Consider the following 10,091-nt stretch of genomic DNA (forward strand, 5'->3'; position numbering starts at 1 on the left):
ATATTAAAGAATCCAAATTCATTGGGAATATTGGTCTGTAGTTTGCTTGTAATGTCTTTTTCTAGATTTGTTTTCAGGGTAAGCTTGGCCCAATAAGATGAGCATGGTAGCTTCTTATCTATTTTATGAGGAAGTTGTGTGATATTTTTATTATTTACTTCTTAAATGTTTGAAAGGTTTTCCAAAAAACTGTAGTTTATTTTTTATTGAAGTATAATTGATTTACATGATAGCTTTCATCAGTGAAGCTCTCTAGGACAAGAGTCTCCTTTTGGAGAAAATGTAAATTATGAATTTAAGTGTGTTTGTAGATAAAAAATTTAATTTTATATGTCTTTTTTGTGCCAGTTTTGGTAATTTGTGTCTGTCAAGATTTTTTTCCATTTCACTTGTCATATTTTTTGGCCTTAAGTTATTTATTTTATTCTTCTATTATTCTTTAACATTTGTTCAGTGTTTGATGTCTCATTTATTCCTAATATTAGTATTTTATACTTTCTCTTTTTTCACTCAATAAGCTTAGTTTAAAGTGTTTCGTTTGATTGAGCTCTTCAAAAAAAGAAGCTTTGGTTTCATTAATTTTGTTTGTTCATCTTCTGTTTTATTTATTTCTGTTTCGTTTTATTTCCTTTACCTTTATCATTGCCATATTTCTATTATTTAGGGCTTATTTTCTCTTCTTTTTCTCACTCATTAAGGTGAAAGTTTACATTATTCACTCGAGACCTTTTTTATTTTCTACAATAAGCATTCAGAGCACAGGTTTCTTCTGAGCCCTTATTTCGATATACCCCCCAAATTTAAATACATTTTATCCTAATTTTCATTTAGTTATAAATATTTTCTGATAGTCCTGTGATCTCTTCTTTGACCCATCAGTTATTAGGAAATCAGTTCAGTTCAGTTCAGTTCAGTCACTCAGTCATGTCCGACTCTTGGCGACCCCATGAATCGCAGCACACCAGGCCTCCCTGTCCATCACCAACTCCTGGAGTTCACCCAAACTCATGTGCATCGAGTCGGTGATGCCATCTAGCCATCTCATCCTCTGTCGTCCCCTTCTCCTCCTGCCCTCAGTCCCTCCCAGCATCAGGGTCTTTTCCAGTGAGTCAACTCTTTGCATGAGGTGGCCAAAGTATTGGAGTTTCAGCCTCAGCATCAGTCCTTCCAGTGAACACCCAGGACTGGTCTTCTTTAGGATGGATTGGTTGGATCTCCAATAGGTTGTACATTTTCCAAATATTTGGGAATTTTCCATATATCTTTTGTTATATATCTTTTCCAGCATTCTTGGTGAAAATTTGCACCTGAATAGTGTGTGTTCTCTTGCTGGGAAGAGTGAAGATAATTCTATAAATGGCTCAGTCAAGTGGATGATAGTATTGTTCAGACTTTCTGTAGTTTTACTGAATTTTGTCTACTTTGTTCTATCAATTACTGAGATGAATAAAAAAATGTCTATAAATCTATTCAATGGATGCACTTTTCATTCTGTGAGTTCTGGATTCATGTATTGTGTGGATTTTTTATTAGGTGTTTACACATAAGGATAGTTATATATACTTTACCATTACAGTTTCCCTCTTAAGATGTTAGTCTTATTTGTTCTGAAATTTACTTTTTCTGATATATTTTTTAAACTTTTTATTTCGTACTGAAGTGTAGCCCATTAACAGTGTTGGGATAGTTTCAGGTGAACAGTGAGGGGACTCAGCCTTGTATATGCACGTATCCATTCTCCATCAAACTTCCCTCCAATCTAGGCTTGCCCTTAGCGTTGAGCAGAGTTCCATGTGCTGTACAGTAGGTCCTTGTTGGTTATCCATTTAAAAATATAGCAGTATGTGATATTTGTCTTTCTCTTTCTGACTCACTTCACTCTGTATAATAGGCTTTAGGTTCATCTACCTCATTAGAACTGACTCAAATACATTGCTTTTTATAGCTGAGCAATATTCCATTGTGTATATATACCACAATGTCCTTGTCCATTCATCTGTCGATGGGCATCTGGGTTGCTTCTATGTACTGCTGCTGCTGCTGCTAAGTCGTGTCAGTTGTGTCCAACTCTGTGTGACCCCATAGACGGCAGCCCAACAGGCTCCTCTGTCCCTGGGATTCTCCAGGCAAGAATACTGGAGTGGGTTGCCATTTCCTTCTCCAATGCATGAAAGTGAAAGGGAAAGTGAAGTCACTCAGTCATTTCCAACTCTTCGTGACCCCATGGACTGTAGCCTACCAGGCTCCTCCACCCATGGCAAGAGTACTGGAGTGGGGTGCCATTGCCTTCTATGTCCTAGCTGTTGTAAACAGTGCTGCAGCAAACACTGGGGTACGTGTGTCTGTTTCAACTATGGTTTCCTCAGGCCACATACCCAGTAGTGGGATTGCTGGGTCATCGGAGAAGGCAATGGCACCCCACTCCAGTACTCTTGCCTGGCCTGGAGAATCCCACGGATGGAGGAGCCTGGTAGGCTGCAGTCCTTGGGGTCGCTAAGAGTCGGACACGACTGAGCGACTTCACTTTCTCTTTTAACTTTCATGCACTGGAGAAGGAAATGGCAACCCACTCCAGTGTTCTTGCCTGGAGAATCCCAAGGACGGGGAAGCCTGGTGGGCTGCCATCTATGGGGTCACACAGAGTCGGACACGACTGAAGTGACTTAGCATAGCATAGCAAGGTAGTTTTAGTACCAGTTTTTTAATCTCCATACTGTTCTCCATAACAGTTGTATCAGATTGCACGCCCATTGACAGTGTAAGAGGATTGCCTTCTCTCCCCACCCTCTCCAGCCTTTACTGTTTGTCTATTTTTTGATGATGGCCATTCTAACTGATGTGAGGTGATGACCTCCTGGTAGTTTTGATTTCTTTAATAATGAGTGATGTTGTGCATCTTTTCTTGTGTTTATTAGTTTCTTTGGAGAAATCTCTGTTTCGGTCTTCTGCCCATTTTAAGCATCATGAGCTATTTGTAAATTTTGGAGCCTAATCCCTTGTCAGTCACATCATTTGCAAATATTTTCTCTCAGTCTGTGTGTTGTCTTTTCATTTTGTTTATTGTTTCCTTTGCTGTGCATGAGTTGAAGTAGGTCCCATTAGTTTATTTTTGTTTTTATTTGGGGAGATGAACTGAAAAAGATACTGCCGTGATTTATGTCAGAGAGTATTCTGTGCATGTTTTCCTTTAGGAGTTTTATAGTTTTCGGTCTCACAGTTAGATCTGTAATGCATTTTGAGCTTACTTTTGTGTATTTTGTTAAAGAATAATCTAGTTTCATTTCAAGGATGTCCACTCTCACCTCTCTTATTCAGCATAGTTTTGGAAGCCCTAGCTATGGCAATAGAGAAGAAAAAGTAGTAAAGGGAATTGAATATGGAAAAGAAGTTAAACTGTCACTGTTTGCAGATGACATGATACTGTGCACAGAAAATCCGAAAGATGCTATAAGAAAACTGCCAGAGCTCATTGGTCAATCTGGTAACACTCATCAATGAATTTGCAAGTTACAAAATTAATGCGTAGAAATCTGTTGCATTTCTATACACTAACAACAAAAGATCAGAAAGAGAAATTCAAGAAACAATTCAATTTACCATCACATCAAAAAGAATAAAATATTTAGGAATAAACCTACCTAAGGAGACAAAACACCTGTACTCCAAAAACTTAAGATGCTGATGAAATAAACTGAAGAAGACACAAACAGATGGAAAGATAGATATACCATGCTTGTGTATTGGAAGAATCAATATTGTCAATATGACTATGCTACCTAAGGCAGTCTACAGATTCAGTGCAATCCTTATCAAATTACCAGTGGCAATTTTTGCAGAACCAGAGCAAAAATTCTTAAAATTGTTATGGAAACACAAAAGACCCTGAATAGCAAAAACATTCTTGAGAAAGAGAAACAGAACTGGAGGAACCAGGCTCCCACTGGAGTGGGTTGCCATGCCCTTCTCCAGGGGATCTTCCTGACCCAGGGATTGAACCCACATTTCTTAGGTCTCCTGCATTGGTAGGTGGGTTCTTTCCCACTAGTGCCACCTGGGAATGGCATATTTTAAATAATTACTACTTAATTCCCCCGCCACGCTCCCCCCACCCCGCCATAGGCTACTGAGGCTCTGTTTTCATTGTTAATGTTTCAGTTTATTTCTAGAGGTGGTTTTTTTTTTTCCCTGTCTTCACTTCAGTTTGGATAGTTCAATTGTTTTTTAATAGATCTCAAGTTTCACTGAATTTTTTTCTTCGTTTATAGTATCTAATATATTTTTAAGAACATTTAGTAAATTCCTACTTCAGTTGCTGTAGTTTTCAATCCTAGAAAATTATATTTGGCGTTTTAAAAAAAAATCTTCTCTTTCCTCTTCTTTATATTCATATTTTCCTTTAGATACTTGAATATGTTTAAGATAGCTCTTTTATCATTCTTATTTGCTAATGCCATCGTTTATCACTTCCCAGTTTGTTTCTATTGTCAGATTATAAATCTGGTATGAGAAACAAGTTCATACTTCTCTGCATGTCTAGCAAATGTTAATTGCATGCTGGGCATTTTAAGTGTGAGCCTGCTGAGTTCTGGGTTTTGTTTCCTTATGTATTTTTTTTTTTTAAAGAGTGCTAAACTGTGAAAGTTTGTTCTGTTAGCTAAGTTACTTAATAATTGACTAGATTCCCTTTTTTTGAGTACATATTTTATTTAGGATGCAGCAGTAACAACACGATGATAAATTGTTACCAGTTTATACCAAGAAACACACTATCTTTAAAATGTGTTGTTTTCACAATTTAAGTATAGCCTTATTATTATTTGATACTAGAGTCAAAGACAACCTTTAGAGTTTTCCGCTTTGGGGCACTTAGTGACATCAAAATGATGATCTAGTCATGTAGAGGAAAGCAGTGCAAACGCAGTTTCTTTTCTTTTTGCCCGTTCCCTTGCAGTAAGATCCGTCCTCTCTCATCTGAGGAATCGTTAATAGGGAGACTTTCAACCACCTTGCAGGTCTTGTTCTTGATTATAACAGGTAATGAGCAGATCACCCAAAATACTGTAAAAGTTGCCTTAAGAGATAACACGTAAAGGACACAAATTCTCCCTTTGGGGTTCCACACCGGACGTGTCTGAAGTGGTGTCTGAGGTGGTCACAGATGGCTTTTGCAGCCGACACCGCACTGGGTAGGTTTCAGGCCTGATGACCCCAGTGCCATGCTGCTGCACGGCCATGAGGAATCCTCCCTTGAACCGGCTGTCATCTTTCAGAGCTTCGGAAATACCATCTTCCTTTCTGTACGCTTTCACTTTGCCGTGATTGACATCTGGATACTGAGGTGAGGCGTGGTTTCCCCAGATGATGACATTCTTCACACCATTGCAAGTCACACTGGAGACTTCCCTGGTGGTCTGGGGTTTAGGGCCTGGCACTTCCACTGCAGGGGGCATGGGTTTGCTCCCTGGTTAGAGAACTAAGATCCCGAATGCCCCATGGCACAGCCACAAAAAAAAAGAAGTCACACCAAGTTTTACACCGAGTTTAACAGAGCATATCAGCTCAGTTAAGATCCAAAAGAGTCAAGCAATCAAAGTTCTCCCTGGGGATGGGCTTGGAGCAATCAGGCCATTGGTATTGGCTGGACTTCCTACCACGAGAACCGTAACTGACTTCTTGGCATGTTTCTCAAGGCTGCACCCTGGCATTTGAAGATTTTCATATTTGCTTTGAATACATCTTTCCTCTCCATGCCATCCCTTTTTTGATGTGGAGCCCACAAGCACGGCCACGACCAGGTGTTTGAGGCAATCTGTGTTTTATTTTTCATCTGCGGCAGTGACCTCTTTCAGGAGGGTTGGGCCCAGTCTTGCGGTTCCATTAGGACACCATCCAAGACACCCATTATGAGAGTAATAGCCAACGGCAGAAAAATTATAGGCTGGTCTTTACCAAAGGCAGATCCGTTTCTAACACCGTACAGTAGTGACTATGTGATTTGACCAGCTGCTCCAGTCATAAGGACTCTGATTTGTTTCAAAATTTGTAGTCAAGGGCCTTCTGCTTTCAAGAGTTTTGTGACAGAAACCCTTAGAAACACTGTTGGTAGGTTTGGGGGCTCTGTGGACAGTTTCAACACCTGCCTTGACTAGATTCTCTTAAGCCTTGCTTTTAAGCTTTTTTTTTGGTGGACTGATTTAGAATAGACTGTGGGTATTCAAATGACTCCCGGAATCTGGCTGGTCAGCACTCAAACATCTCCGAGTTCTGTGTGAGCTTTGAGGATCGTCCACGTTACAGCCTCCCGGCCCATTTTTGTCTAGTTTTGAAAAGTCTCACCACGTGCCTGTGTCACCGAGTATTCAACAGCAGTCTCATGGTGACTCTGTGCTGGATTCTGAGTCTCCTCCTTCATATTGCTTCCTTCTCTCAAAGTTCTTTGCTCTACAAAGTTGTCACATCAACTCGGGATTAATTTCACGTTAGTATCCATTGAGTCTTCCTCTACTGTAGCTCTTGCAGCAATCGAATTCCAAAGCTTAAGTTATTCTGTCTAAAATAATGCTCTGGGGCCCCAGAAGCTCTATCTATGTTGGTTTTTGGTCCTCCAGATCCAGTGGGATGATCTCAGAAGGTGAAGTGATTTTGATACCCAAAGCCCCTCTGCCATGAAAACTCCAATATATTCACTTTTGGTGAAATATTATTTGCACACTCTTTAATCTTTTCATAATCTAGAAAGTGGATGTTAGATCAGTCTCACACAAGCATACATTTCCATGTATACATGTACACCTATACAAGCATGTATATACACATATGCACACACACATACTCATCAAGGAGAAAGTTTAATATCAGTAGCTATTTTATTATCACAATAAAAATAGCCACATAGAAATAACGGCTAAGATCTTTTGAGAGTTTATTATGAACCAGAAACTATGACAATTTAGGTGCATTATTTTCTTTTCTTCTTTTGAAATATGAAGGTTAGAGAATTGGGGTAATTTATACAAGGTCATGCATTAAGGAACAGATGAAGCCAAGTTTGAGTACAACCAACCTGACTGTAGAGGAGGAATAGGTAAACGATGGCTTGCAGACTGCCATTTGTTTTATAAATAAAGTTTTATTCCCAGGAGAGCCAAGGACACTCATTTTTGTAGTGTCTGTGAGTTCTTTTGAGCTATAGTAGCAGAGTTGAGAAGTTGCAGTATAGCCTGAATAACAGCCTAAAATATTTATTATCTGTCCCTTTACAGAATGAGTTTGCTGACCCTTGCTTTAAATTGTGAATTAATCACTCTATAATTTTCAAGGCCCATCTCCATTGTTACCTTGAGGTAGTTTCTCCACGTCATTTTGCTCACCATGTAAATTCTCTTCATTCATATCCCCTACTTTCAAAGTATACTTTTCAGTATACCAAAAATAGCCTATTGTTAACAGCTTTACTGGAGAAGGAAATGGCACCCCATTCCAGTATTCTTGCCTGGAGAATCCCATGGACAGAGGGGCCTGGAGGGCTACAGTCCACGAGGTCACAAAGATTTGGACACGACTTAGCTACGAAACCACCAAGAGCTTTACCATTCACTTTCAAAATGTCTTTTTCTACCCTCCAGAATGGAAAGTTTTTGAGAACAGGTGTTTTCGTCTACTTTGTTCGTGGCTTTATTCCCAATGCCTAAGACAGAGCCTGCCACAGAGTAGGTGTATAATTTTTAATGGATGATCCCTTGACCAGATACCTGGTTAAACTCAGACAAGGCTTCCCTGGTGGTGCTAGTGGTAAAGAACCCACCTGCCAATGCACAAGACCTAAGAACCACAGGTTTGATCCCTGGGTTGGGAAGATCCCCTGGAGGAGGGCATGGCAACCCACTCCAGCATTCTGGCCTGGAGAATTTCATGGATGAGTAGCCTGGCAGGCTACAGTCTATGGGGTCGCAAAAAGTCAGACACAACCAAAGTGACTTAGCACACAGATAAGACTCCATCCTTCCCTAGCTGAATCAGTATGGAATGGTGGCTGCTGCTTTTTTTTCTCTCTTATATATGCATCCTTTCGCATGGATTCATAATGCCACTTTTTCTTCTTGTAAAATCATGAACTGAATTACTACATGTACTAGTTAACTCAGTTGTCAGTTGAGGCTGGTTCACCTTTTGATATTTAAAGAAAACCAACTCTAACGACTCAGACAGCATCCTATGAGAAGTCCAATTGCCTTCCCTCCCTCCTACAGCTTCTCTGAATTCTCCAGAGACAGTGTCCAATGGTGTCTTCAGGCTGTGTTAGCGTCAAACTAACGTTTACTTTCACAGATCTCTCATCCCACATGGCTGGTGTCCTCTCTGCCCCACGCTAGGCATGAATCTCAAGACTCTTTTTCTTGGATTCCTTCTCAACATCCCAACCCTTAAAAAAAAATCTCACCCACAAAAGTGATTCTTCGTGTGTAACATTTTTCGTTTACAGTTAGGGGGAGACAAAGGGGATTTGCATGCAGCTGTGCCAACAGCTTAAAGTCTCTGGAAACTCCTTGCTTTCAAAACAACTTTAGTCAACATACAGCCAAGAATTTCTCACCTCTCTCCACCAGCACAGTGATTCCTTCTCTCTTTACTCTCTCTTCATACAAGTTTTTTTTTTTTTTTTTTAGGGGGCACAGTGATGTATCTCTTCATTACATTATCTTCTTCCATCCTTGTTGCTGTTTAACCACTCAGTCGTGTCCCAACTCTCTTGCGACCCTGTGCACTGTAGCCCGCCAGGCTCCTCTGCCCATGGGATTTCCCAGGCAAGGACACTGGAGTGGGTTGCCGTTTCCTCCTCCATCCTAAGCCCCACTGTATATACAGTGCTCAGGGACCACGGCTCCACTCAGGTCTTCCTGGGTACCTGTAACTCCACTTTAATCTCACCATCACTTCTGTGTTTTCATTAAAGAATGTTTACATCTGTGTTTCCCAAGCAAAATGTTACAGTTTTCTTTATTTAGACCCACCAGATTAAGAACCTTACTAGAAAGCTATGTGAAATAATGTCAACTCTATCTGAGTACATCAATTGCTTTCTTCAATATCAGTTCAGTTCAGTTGCTCACTTGTGTCTGACTCTTTGCAACCCCATGTACTGCAGCACGCCAGGCCTCCCTGTCCATCACCAACTCCCGGAGTTTACTCAAACTCATGTCCATTGAGTCGGTGATGCCATCCAATTATCTCATCCTCTGTCATCCCCTTCTCCTCCTGCCTTCAATCTTTCCCAGCATCAGGGTCTTTTCAAATGATTCAGCTCTTTTTTTCAATACATCTTTCCATTTTTCCCCTTTGCCCATGGATGTATTATTATATTATTGTGATTTATAGTAAGAAATATGTATTTGGTCTTCAGTTGTTTCTGGCACACAGCTCCTAATACCCTTGGAATTTCCTATGTAATAAGATGAGAAAAGTTCCTTGATATTCATAAGAACTCCCCTTCTACTACTCCTGAGTTTATGTTAATGATGTGACTTGTGGGGAGAGTCGTGTGCTTGGAGAGAGCATGGAAACTCTGCACTTTTCCCCAACTCTTGCCCTACACATCCTTTCTTACTGTTCCTGAGTTACATCCTTTTATAGCAAACCAGCAATCTAATAAGAAAGCATTCCTCTGAATTCTGTGAGCCACTCTAGCAAATTCCTTAAACTCATGAAGGGGGTCATGGGAACTTCCCGTCTATAGCCCACAGCACTGGTACAAACTAAGCTGGGGACTGGCTTCTGAAGTGGTCAGTGAGGCAGTTTTGAAGGACTGAGCCCTTAACCTATGGGATCTGATGATCTGTCTCTAGGTAGCTAGCGTCAGAACTGGGATACATTGTAAGACTCCTGTCAGTGTCTCCTGAGTTGAGAAAACACACACTGGGATTGTATAAACAGGTTTTCTCATAGTGAATTGTCCTTGCATTCTTGTATCAGCCTTTTCTTGTTTGTAGTGGTTTTTATATTAAACTTGGAGAAGGAAATGGCAACCCACTCCAGTACTCTTGCCTTGAAAATCCCATAGACGGAGGAGCTTAGTGCAGGCTACTGTCCATGGG

The 10,091-nt window shown here is 40.4% G+C and overlaps 1 pseudogene; it reads right to left on the minus strand.

Annotated features, from left to right (window-relative positions):
• Window positions 1-4,892: 4,892 nt before the first annotated feature.
• On the minus strand, window positions 4,893-5,726 carry LOC100138079 (malate dehydrogenase, cytoplasmic-like; annotated as a pseudogene).
• Between the last annotated feature and the right edge of the window lie 4,365 nt (window positions 5,727-10,091).

This window comes from Bos taurus, chromosome 14, assembly GCF_002263795.3.
Source record: "Bos taurus isolate L1 Dominette 01449 registration number 42190680 breed Hereford chromosome 14, ARS-UCD2.0, whole genome shotgun sequence".
NCBI lineage: Eukaryota > Metazoa > Chordata > Mammalia > Artiodactyla > Bovidae > Bos > Bos taurus.